Consider the following 12,824-nt stretch of genomic DNA (forward strand, 5'->3'; position numbering starts at 1 on the left):
CTCGTTGTGTTCCATGTGGCTGTGCAGGCTTCCCAGCACCGTTTATTGTAGAGACTCTCCTTTCTCCGCTGTCTCCACTTGGCTCCCTGGTCCAAAATGGGCTGTCCATGTAAGTTTGAGTTGGGCTCTGGGCTCTCAATTGTTTTGCATGGGTCTTCATGCCTGTTTTGGGGCCCAGACTGTGCCGTTTCGGTACCTAGCGCTTCGTCCTCTATGTTGAAATCAGAAATTGTGACACGTGCTGCTTTGTTCGTTTTCCTGAGGATTCCTTTGCCTAGTCAGGGTCTCGTGTTGCTGGCTAGAAACTTTAGGATTCTCTCTTCTTCTCTGTGGCAAATACTGCTGCAACTTTGACTGGGATTGCATGGAATCCAGAGATTCCTTACTGCGGTATGAACCTTTCAAGTGTGTTAATCCTTCCATTCCTAGATCCCTCGATATCTTTTTTTTTTCTTGTGTCTTCTTGAGTTTCTTTCCCCAAAGGTTTGCTAGTTTTTGAATTAACATAGAATTCACCTGTTTTGCTAAGGTTATTCACAGAGATCCTATTCTTCGTAATGGCAAGCTCCTGTTTTTTTGTTTTTGTTTTTTCCTTAGCTTCAGTTTTTCTATTCTTTGCAACTTTTAATTGGTTTTGTTTTGGCACAAGTGCATTGCTGTGCTCACATCTGCTGGCAATGCTCCTGTATTTGCTGTGGAAGTCTGGCCCTGTCCAACGTCCCATCCCATCTGCCTCTACTCTACCTCGGACGCCTGCACCAGAACAACTGAAGCAGTGGTGAGGAGGCCCAAACCGAGGATTCCACCCAGCCCATACTGGGCCACAGACCCAGGAGGTGCGGACCTCACCACTGCACCACCGGCCGGCCACTTACATGTTCAGTGGCAACGTGCAGTTGAGTGCAATGGGAGCTAAATATACTAGTGAGCCCAACTCTAGCACTGTGTAGATGAGGCTAGGTTGTTTTTCGGGTCCATTGTGATGTCAGAGGATTTGTCATAAGTGTGTCTCTGAGGTCCAGCATGCTTCATGGATACAGGTTTCAGAGCCTGCTTGGAGCAGTCTCATAACTCACCCTTCCCAGTTAGCCCATGCTTGACCTTCGCTGCCGTTTTTTGGCTTGTGAATTTCTCTGACTTTCAAACGTTCCAGCAGAGTCTGTCTAAAGACGGACATCATCTTTCATTGTGGATAATTCAGGTGTGATTTCTGTTCACCTTCCATTTTCTGGGTCCTCTTTTTCTTTTCCATAGTATACTCGTCATGGTCTTTCTCAGCTATCTCCCTTAGACATGCTTATCAGTCCGTTCTCCTTCATTCCAAGTGATTAGTTTGTATTTCTTTAATCGCTGTATGTTCTCTAGGGTGAGGTGTGAGTGCTTTCGTGACTCTTGGTGGTTGTCCTTGAATTTGCACCGGTCACTTGTAGGACTCTTGGCTATCCTAGCCTGGGTCAAACTAAGCACTGAGAACACGTGGTCATGTGGGTTGCTTTGACATCCTGAGATCAGAAACTCCAAATTCGAGGTGGTCCTGGCAACCCCCTTCACGGACACAATGTTTCCAAGACAACTTAGACAAATCGGATGAATTCCACTCTCCAGGAAAGAGATTTTTCTGTCTCTTTTCCGGATTTGGGAAGTTTCGAACTTGACCCCTGATCCTTGAACGTTCCCCTAGATTCCGTCCAGATACGGGCTTACTTAATTTTTATAGGGTGGGCCATTTGTTTGCCCTACATCCTCTACCCTGGCCTGTGTATTTTTCTTGAAACACAACTGTAAAGTTCTAATTTTCGTGCAACTTCCTTACATATGGTGTCAAAACACATAATCAATAATCCTTCTACGGCAAGAGGTAGGGGGAGAGAATTTCGATGGAGGCAAACAGAGCACACTAGCCTGGGAGGGCAGCCTTCACGAAGGAACGAAGCCCTGTGGAAGAGGGTGCTTTTCAGCACCCTTGTAGAGCACTTCCAAACAAAGAGACATACCCCAAGCGTGACAGGGCTCCATTCCTTCAAGGCTTCCTAGACATCTCTTGGGACACATTACCATGTGCCCAGTGGGCCCACGTGACACCAGAGCTTCGGAAAAAGAGACTGACCTTCAAAGAATGCTATGGGCCTTGGAAAGGAGGCATCGATTCCTCTCTTCAATGTCCTCAAGACATCTTTCTTGACTTTGCATTATGCTTAAGGCACAAGGGCACTGTAGGTGTGATGAACCCCAAGTCCGGCCACTTGTTTCCAATGAAGTTGCAAGCTTGAATCAGCATGACCTCCCCATAGACTTGAATAGATGACAATGTTCTCCTCTCCGTGCTTGTCCCTCTATTCTCACTTGTGGCCTAGGGTTCCTTTCTTATCCCTTGCATCAGACTCTGTTTTATCTCTTCTAGTTTCTGTGCCTGCTTTCTGTTTGCCAAACCTGTTTCTGGGTATCTGTCCCTTTAATAGCCTAGCCTAGGCCAATCGTCAGACTGTAACCATGCGGCCACCCTGGGGGACATGGTCACCGTGATGTCATAAGCGACCTCAAAATTCGAAGTTGTCCTGACAACCTCCGTGCACACAGAGTTTCACAGCCATCTCAGACCAGTCTGACTCCTCACCCTGTCTAGGTAGGATAGTTTTCCTTTTTCTGCAATTGTTGTCAGTTTCTATCTTTCTCCTTGAACTTCGAAAGGGCTCCTACATTCTCTCTAGACACTGGTTTCACTCCTGTAAGATTATCCTGGGTTTTATCTCTTATATCTTGGGTAGATGGCAAAATGGGTGGACCTTACCCAGAAAAAGTCCTGGACTCCCTCACAAGTTGAAGTTGCCCAGGGAATGTTCTGACGCACAATGATGGTGTCATCTCGTGGCACTCTGCCAATTCCACCTTGGCAGGTCACAAGTTTTCCTTCCTTCTGCCTTTGGGAAGTGTACCAGATACTTCCATAGATTGTAATATTCTTATGGTTCCTTTTCTTGTGCGTATTGATAACGTATCCTCACAATTGCTGCTTAGTTATGATCTCTGCCCGCACCATACCATGAAATCTATATTTCCTAACACTACTAATGTGATATGCACTCGTAATGTGAAACAGTGAGGCCCGGGCCGCCCAAGCGGAATGTGGGCACTTCCCTGCTCCACCACAGGGCCGGCCCTGAATTGTACTTTTGGACCAACCTTTTGCCTGAACTTGGGAAGACGTGGGCCTGTTTGGATTATTCGTGAAGGTGATTAGTAATAACATCATGGACGGTAACATTTTCCGTTCGTTCATGGGTTTAGGACTGATCATGTTCTCTTCGTAGTATTCCTCTTCACCTATTTGGAATGGTCTGCCTTTCTGTAGCATCTGTAAGCATTTGGAGGTGATTTTCCATCCTTGGAAGTTCACCTTCTGTAAACTCTTTCCGCCCCCAAAGCTTTATGACATCATTCTGGACCCCTTTTTGGATTTTTGATTTGAGGGGAATTTATAGCCATGACCCTGCCTTAGAACGTACTATAACTTCCAGATTCACATCCTCATTGCTTTAGACTTCTGTGTAGCTTACATCATCTTCACCAGTGTAAGACTAATCACAGGCCCTCACCACACACTTGTGCCTAATCTTCTCTTTCACCCTCCGTCACCGCCCCTCTTTGCCTCTGGGAGCCCGCATACAAATGTTCAGTGCCACCTGTTGGTTAGTGCTTGCTTTTTCTTCTCCTTGTAAGTGAGATTCTATGGTATTTGAATTTCTCACTGGGGCTTGTTACACTTCCCCTAAAACCCTCACAGCCATTCTGGTGGTCACAAATGGCTGGATTGCATCATTTGTTCCGGCTGAGTGGTATACCATTGTGTGGCTATAGCCCATCTTCCTTCTCCAATCATCCCTTGCTGGACACCAGGGTGCTTTCCAAGCCTTGGATATCAGGAGTAAGACTGTGGTGAACACAGCCATGCACATGTCTTCATGCGGTAGTCTTTCTGACTTTTTTGGATAAACAAGCGGCAGGTTAATAGCTGGGTCATACGGGACATGGATGCTTAAATTTCTGAGGCAGTTGCACACCTTTGGCATCGTGGCTGCACCGGGTTACACTCCCACCAGCAGTGCAGGAGGCTTCCCTTCTCTCCACCTCCTCTCTGACACTTGTTATTTCCTGTCTGCTTCCTTCTAGCCATGCTGACCACAGTGAGCTGCCATGTGCTTGCAGTTTGGATTTGCATTTTCCTGAGACTTAATGATGGTGAACAAGTTTTCATGCACCTACTGGCCCTCTTTCTGTCTTCTTCGGAGAAATCTCTGCTTCCATCTTTTGACCAGGTTTTCATTGGCTTGTTTTTTTTCTTGTGGAGACGTGCGAGTTGATTGTATCTTTGGGCTTTTCACCCCTTGTCCGATGTGTGGTTTGCAAACATCCTCTCCCAATTGTTGTGGTGTCTTAGTATTCAGTTGATGGTTTCCTTGACTGGCAGAAGTGTGTGCATTTGATGTGGTCCCGTTTGTTTCTTGTTTCCTTTGTTGCCCTTGCCCAGTCAGACATGCTTCTTCCCAATAGGCGGCTCAGACAGATGGCAAAGAGCACTCTGCCTAGGTCTTCTCCTACAAGGTTCTCGGTTTCAAGTCTGCCATTCAAGGCTTTAATCCATTTCAGGTGGTGTGTGTGCCAGGTGTAACAGCATGGTGTACTCTCGTTGTGTTCCATGTGGCTGTGCAGGCTTCCCAGCACCGTTTATTGTAGAGACTCTCCTTTCTCCGCTGTCTCCACTTGGCTCCCTGGTCCAAAATGGGCTGTCCATGTAAGTTTGAGTTGGGCTCTGGGCTCTCAATTGTTTTGCATGGGTCTTCATGCCTGTTTTGGGGCCCAGACTGTGCCGTTTCGGTACCTAGCGCTTCGTCCTCTATGTTGAAATCAGAAATTGTGACACGTGCTGCTTTGTTCGTTTTCCTGAGGATTCCTTTGCCTAGTCAGGGTCTCGTGTTGCTGGCTAGAAACTTTAGGATTCTCTCTTCTTCTCTGTGGCAAATACTGCTGCAACTTTGACTGGGATTGCATGGAATCCAGAGATTCCTTACTGCGGTATGAACCTTTCAAGTGTGTTAATCCTTCCATTCCTAGATCCCTCGATATCTTTTTTTTTTCTTGTGTCTTCTTGAGTTTCTTTCCCCAAAGGTTTGCTAGTTTTTGAATTAACATAGAATTCACCTGTTTTGCTAAGGTTATTCACAGAGATCCTATTCTTCGTAATGGCAAGCTCCTGTTTTTTTGTTTTTGTTTTTTCCTTAGCTTCAGTTTTTCTATTCTTTGCAACTTTTAATTGGTTTTGTTTTGGCACAAGTGCATTGCTGTGCTCACATCTGCTGGCAATGCTCCTGTATTTGCTGTGGAAGTCTGGCCCTGTCCAACGTCCCATCCCATCTGCCTCTACTCTACCTCGGACGCCTGCACCAGAACAACTGAAGCAGTGGTGAGGAGGCCCAAACCGAGGATTCCACCCAGCCCATACTGGGCCACAGACCCAGGAGGTGCGGACCTCACCACTGCACCACCGGCCGGCCACTTACATGTTCAGTGGCAACGTGCAGTTGAGTGCAATGGGAGCTAAATATACTAGTGAGCCCAACTCTAGCACTGTGTAGATGAGGCTAGGTTGTTTTTCGGGTCCATTGTGATGTCAGAGGATTTGTCATAAGTGTGTCTCTGAGGTCCAGCATGCTTCATGGATACAGGTTTCAGAGCCTGCTTGGAGCAGTCTCATAACTCACCCTTCCCAGTTAGCCCATGCTTGACCTTCGCTGCCGTTTTTTGGCTTGTGAATTTCTCTGACTTTCAAACGTTCCAGCAGAGTCTGTCTAAAGACGGACATCATCTTTCATTGTGGATAATTCAGGTGTGATTTCTGTTCACCTTCCATTTTCTGGGTCCTCTTTTTCTTTTCCATAGTATACTCGTCATGGTCTTTCTCAGCTATCTCCCTTAGACATGCTTATCAGTCCGTTCTCCTTCATTCCAAGTGATTAGTTTGTATTTCTTTAATCGCTGTATGTTCTCTAGGGTGAGGTGTGAGTGCTTTCGTGACTCTTGGTTGTTGTCCTTGAATTTGCACCGGTCACTTGTAGGACTCTTGGCTATCCTAGCCTGGGTCAAACTAAGCCCTGAGAACACGTGGTCATGTGGGTTGGTTTGACATCCTGAGATCAGAAACTCCAAATTCGAGGTGGTCCTGGCAACCCCCTTCACGGACACAATGTTTCCAAGACAACTTAGACAAATCGGATGAATTCCACTCTCCAGGAAAGAGATTTTTCTGTCTCTTTTCCGGATTTGGGAAGTTTCGAACTTGACCCCTGATCCTTGAACGTTCCCCTAGATTCCGTCCAGATACGGGCTTACTTAATTTTTATAGGGTGGGCCATTTGTTTGCCCTACATCCTCTACCCTGGCCTGTGTATTTTTCTTGAAACACAACTGTAAAGTTCTAATTTTCGTGCAACTTCCTTACATATGGTGTCAAAACACATAATCAATAATCCTTCTACGGCAAGAGGTAGGGGGAGAGAATTTCGATGGAGGCAAACAGAGCACACTAGCCTGGGAGGGCAGCCTTCACGAAGGAACGAAGCCCTGTGGAAGAGGGTGCTTTTCAGCACCCTTGTAGAGCACTTCCAAACAAAGAGACATACCCCAAGTGTGACAGGGCTCCATTCCTTCAAGGCTTCCTAGACATCTCTTGGGACACATTACCATGTGCCCAGTGGGCCCACGTGACACCAGAGCTTCGGAAAAAGAGACTGACCTTCAAAGAATGCTATGGGCCTTGGAAAGGAGGCATCGATTCTTCTCTTCAATGTCCTCAAGACATCTTTCTTGACTTTGCATTATGCTTAAGGCACAAGGGCACTGTAGGTGTGATGAACCCCAAGTCCGGCCACTTGTTTCCAACGAAGTTGCAAGCTTGAATCAGCATGACCTCCCCATAGACTTGAATAGATGACAATGTTCTCCTCTCCGTGCTTGTCCCTCTATTCTCACTTGTGGCCTAGGGTTCCTTTCTTATCCCTTGCATCAGACTCTGTTTTATCTCTTCTAGTTTCTGTGCCTGCTTTCTGTTTGCCAAACCTGTTTCTGGGTATCTGTCCCTTTAATAGCCTAGCCTAGGCCAATCGTCAGACTGTAACCATGCGGCCACCCTGGGGGACATGGTCACCGTGATGTCATAAGCGACCTCAAAATTCGAAGTTGTCCTGACAACCTCCGTGCACACAGAGTTTCACAGCCATCTCAGACCAGTCTGACTCCTCACCCTGTCTAGGTAGGATAGTTTTCCTTTTTCTGCAATTGTTGTCAGTTTCTATCTTTCTCCTTGAACTTCGAAAGGGCTCCTACATTCTCTCTAGACACTGGTTTCACTCCTGTAAGATTATCCTGGGTTTTATCTCTTATATCTTGGGTAGATGGCAAAATGGGTGGACCTTACCCAGAAAAAGTCCTGGACTCCCTCACAAGTTGAAGTTGCCCAGGGAATGTTCTGACGCACAATGATGGTGTCATCTCGTGGCACTCTGCCAATTCCACCTTGGCAGGTCACAAGTTTTCCTTCCTTCTGCCTTTGGGAAGTGTACCAGATACTTCCATAGATTGTAATATTCTTATGGTTCCTTTTCTTGTGCGTATTGATAACGTATCCTCACAATTGCTGCTTAGTTATGATCTCTGCCCGCACCATACCATGAAATCTATATTTCCTAACACTACTAATGTGATATGCACTCGTAATGTGAAACAGTGAGGCCCGGGCCGCCCAAGCGGAATGTGGGCACTTCCCTGCTCCACCACAGGGCCGGCCCTGAATTGTACTTTTGGACCAACCTTTTGCCTGAACTTGGGAAGACGTGGGCCTGTTTGGATTATTCGTGAAGGTGATTAGTAATAACATCATGGACGGTAACATTTTCCGTTCGTTCATGGGTTTAGGACTGATCATGTTCTCTTCGTAGTATTCCTCTTCACCTATTTGGAATGGTCTGCCTTTCTGTAGCATCTGTAAGCATTTGGAGGTGATTTTCCATCCTTGGAAGTTCACCTTCTGTAAACTCTTTCCGCCCCCAAAGCTTTATGACATCATTCTGGACCCCTTTTTGGATTTTTGATTTGAGGGGAATTTATAGCCATGACCCTGCCTTAGAACGTACTATAACTTCCAGATTCACATCCTCATTGCTTTAGACTTCTGTGTAGCTTACATCATCTTCACCAGTGTAAGACTAATCACAGGCCCTCACCACACACTTGTGCCTAATCTTCTCTTTCACCCTCCGTCACCGCCCCTCTTTGCCTCTGGGAGCCCGCATACAAATGTTCAGTGCCACCTGTTGGTTAGTGCTTGCTTTTTCTTCTCCTTGTAAGTGAGATTCTATGGTATTTGAATTTCTCACTGGGGCTTGTTACACTTCCCCTAAAACCCTCACAGCCATTCTGGTGGTCACAAATGGCTGGACTGCATCATTTGTTCCGGCTGAGTGGTATACCATTGTGTGGCTATAGCCCATCTTCCTTCTCCAATCATCCCTTGCTGGACACCAGGGTGCTTTCCAAGCCTTGGATATCAGGAGTAAGACTGTGGTGAACACAGCCATGCACATGTCTTCATGCGGTAGTCTTTCTGACTTTTTTGGATAAACAAGCGGCAGGTTAATAGCTGGGTCATACGGGACATGGATGCTTAAATTTCTGAGGCAGTTGCACACCTTTGGCATCGTGGCTGCACCGGGTTACACTCCCACCAGCAGTGCAGGAGGCTTCCCTTCTCTCCACCTCCTCTCTGACACTTGTTATTTCCTGTCTGCTTCCTTCTAGCCATGCTGACCACAGTGAGCTGCCATGTGCTTGCAGTTTGGATTTGCATTTTCCTGAGACTTAATGATGGTGAACAAGTTTTCATGCACCTACTGGCCCTCTTTCTGTCTTCTTCGGAGAAATCTCTGCTTCCATCTTTTGACCAGGTTTTCATTGGCTTGTTTTTTTTCTTGTGGAGACGTGCGAGTTGATTGTATCTTTGGGCTTTTCACCCCTTGTCCGATGTGTGGTTTGCAAACATCCTCTCCCAATTGTTGTGGTGTCTTAGTATTCAGTTGATGGTTTCCTTGACTGGCAGAAGTGTGTGCATTTGATGTGGTCCCGTTTGTTTCTTGTTTCCTTTGTTGCCCTTGCCCAGTCAGACATGCTTCTTCCCAATAGGCGGCTCAGACAGATGGCAAAGAGCACTCTGCCTAGGTCTTCTCCTACAAGGTTCTCGGTTTCAAGTCTGCCATTCAAGGCTTTAATCCATTTCAGGTGGTGTGTGTGCCAGGTGTAACAGCATGGTGTACTCTCGTTGTGTTCCATGTGGCTGTGCAGGCTTCCCAGCACCGTTTATTGTAGAGACTCTCCTTTCTCCGCTGTCTCCACTTGGCTCCCTGGTCCAAAATGGGCTGTCCATGTAAGTTTGAGTTGGGCTCTGGGCTCTCAATTGTTTTGCATGGGTCTTCATGCCTGTTTTGGGGCCCAGACTGTGCCGTTTCGGTACCTAGCGCTTCGTCCTCTATGTTGAAATCAGAAATTGTGACACGTGCTGCTTTGTTCGTTTTCCTGAGGATTCCTTTGCCTAGTCAGGGTCTCGTGTTGCTGGCTAGAAACTTTAGGATTCTCTCTTCTTCTCTGTGGCAAATACTGCTGCAACTTTGACTGGGATTGCATGGAATCCAGAGATTCCTTACTGCGGTATGAACCTTTCAAGTGTGTTAATCCTTCCATTCCTAGATCCCTCGATATCTTTTTTTTTTCTTGTGTCTTCTTGAGTTTCTTTCCCCAAAGGTTTGCTAGTTTTTGAATTAACATAGAATTCACCTGTTTTGCTAAGGTTATTCACAGAGATCCTATTCTTCGTAATGGCAAGCTCCTGTTTTTTTGTTTTTGTTTTTTCCTTAGCTTCAGTTTTTCTATTCTTTGCAACTTTTAATTGGTTTTGTTTTGGCACAAGTGCATTGCTGTGCTCACATCTGCTGGCAATGCTCCTGTATTTGCTGTGGAAGTCTGGCCCTGTCCAACGTCCCATCCCATCTGCCTCTACTCTACCTCGGACGCCTGCACCAGAACAACTGAAGCAGTGGTGAGGAGGCCCAAACCGAGGATTCCACCCAGCCCATACTGGGCCACAGACCCAGGAGGTGCGGACCTCACCACTGCACCACCGGCCGGCCACTTACATGTTCAGTGGCAACGTGCAGTTGAGTGCAATGGGAGCTAAATATACTAGTGAGCCCAACTCTAGCACTGTGTAGATGAGGCTAGGTTGTTTTTCGGGTCCATTGTGATGTCAGAGGATTTGTCATAAGTGTGTCTCTGAGGTCCAGCATGCTTCATGGATACAGGTTTCAGAGCCTGCTTGGAGCAGTCTCATAACTCACCCTTCCCAGTTAGCCCATGCTTGACCTTCGCTGCCGTTTTTTGGCTTGTGAATTTCTCTGACTTTCAAACGTTCCAGCAGAGTCTGTCTAAAGACGGACATCATCTTTCATTGTGGATAATTCAGGTGTGATTTCTGTTCACCTTCCATTTTCTGGGTCCTCTTTTTCTTTTCCATAGTATACTCGTCATGGTCTTTCTCAGCTATCTCCCTTAGACATGCTTATCAGTCCGTTCTCCTTCATTCCAAGTGATTAGTTTGTATTTCTTTAATCGCTGTATGTTCTCTAGGGTGAGGTGTGAGTGCTTTCGTGACTCTTGGTGGTTGTCCTTGAATTTGCACCGGTCACTTGTAGGACTCTTGGCTATCCTAGCCTGGGTCAAACTAAGCACTGAGAACACGTGGTCATGTGGGTTGCTTTGACATCCTGAGATCAGAAACTCCAAATTCGAGGTGGTCCTGGCAACCCCCTTCACGGACACAATGTTTCCAAGACAACTTAGACAAATCGGATGAATTCCACTCTCCAGGAAAGAGATTTTTCTGTCTCTTTTCCGGATTTGGGAAGTTTCGAACTTGACCCCTGATCCTTGAACGTTCCCCTAGATTCCGTCCAGATACGGGCTTACTTAATTTTTATAGGGTGGGCCATTTGTTTGCCCTACATCCTCTACCCTGGCCTGTGTATTTTTCTTGAAACACAACTGTAAAGTTCTAATTTTCGTGCAACTTCCTTACATATGGTGTCAAAACACATAATCAATAATCCTTCTACGGCAAGAGGTAGGGGGAGAGAATTTCGATGGAGGCAAACAGAGCACACTAGCCTGGGAGGGCAGCCTTCACGAAGGAACGAAGCCCTGTGGAAGAGGGTGCTTTTCAGCACCCTTGTAGAGCACTTCCAAACAAAGAGACATACCCCAAGCGTGACAGGGCTCCATTCCTTCAAGGCTTCCTAGACATCTCTTGGGACACATTACCATGTGCCCAGTGGGCCCACGTGACACCAGAGCTTCGGAAAAAGAGACTGACCTTCAAAGAATGCTATGGGCCTTGGAAAGGAGGCATCGATTCCTCTCTTCAATGTCCTCAAGACATCTTTCTTGACTTTGCATTATGCTTAAGGCACAAGGGCACTGTAGGTGTGATGAACCCCAAGTCCGGCCACTTGTTTCCAATGAAGTTGCAAGCTTGAATCAGCATGACCTCCCCATAGACTTGAATAGATGACAATGTTCTCCTCTCCGTGCTTGTCCCTCTATTCTCACTTGTGGCCTAGGGTTCCTTTCTTATCCCTTGCATCAGACTCTGTTTTATCTCTTCTAGTTTCTGTGCCTGCTTTCTGTTTGCCAAACCTGTTTCTGGGTATCTGTCCCTTTAATAGCCTAGCCTAGGCCAATCGTCAGACTGTAACCATGCGGCCACCCTGGGGGACATGGTCACCGTGATGTCATAAGCGACCTCAAAATTCGAAGTTGTCCTGACAACCTCCGTGCACACAGAGTTTCACAGCCATCTCAGACCAGTCTGACTCCTCACCCTGTCTAGGTAGGATAGTTTTCCTTTTTCTGCAATTGTTGTCAGTTTCTATCTTTCTCCTTGAACTTCGAAAGGGCTCCTACATTCTCTCTAGACACTGGTTTCACTCCTGTAAGATTATCCTGGGTTTTATCTCTTATATCTTGGGTAGATGGCAAAATGGGTGGACCTTACCCAGAAAAAGTCCTGGACTCCCTCACAAGTTGAAGTTGCCCAGGGAATGTTCTGACGCACAATGATGGTGTCATCTCGTGGCACTCTGCCAATTCCACCTTGGCAGGTCACAAGTTTTCCTTCCTTCTGCCTTTGGGAAGTGTACCAGATACTTCCATAGATTGTAATATTCTTATGGTTCCTTTTCTTGTGCGTATTGATAACGTATCCTCACAATTGCTGCTTAGTTATGATCTCTGCCCGCACCATACCATGAAATCTATATTTCCTAACACTACTAATGTGATATGCACTCGTAATGTGAAACAGTGAGGCCCGGGCCGCCCAAGCGGAATGTGGGCACTTCCCTGCTCCACCACAGGGCCGGCCCTGAATTGTACTTTTGGACCAACCTTTTGCCTGAACTTGGGAAGACGTGGGCCTGTTTGGATTATTCGTGAAGGTGATTAGTAATAACATCATGGACGGTAACATTTTCCGTTCGTTCATGGGTTTAGGACTGATCATGTTCTCTTCGTAGTATTCCTCTTCACCTATTTGGAATGGTCTGCCTTTCTGTAGCATCTGTAAGCATTTGGAGGTGATTTTCCATCCTTGGAAGTTCACCTTCTGTAAACTCTTTCCGCCCCCAAAGCTTTATGACATCATTCTGGACCCCTTTTTGGATTTTTGATTT

The sequence above is a fragment of the Equus asinus genome, chromosome 26 (genome assembly GCF_041296235.1).
Source record: "Equus asinus isolate D_3611 breed Donkey chromosome 26, EquAss-T2T_v2, whole genome shotgun sequence".
Classification (NCBI taxonomy): Eukaryota; Metazoa; Chordata; class Mammalia; order Perissodactyla; family Equidae; genus Equus; species Equus asinus.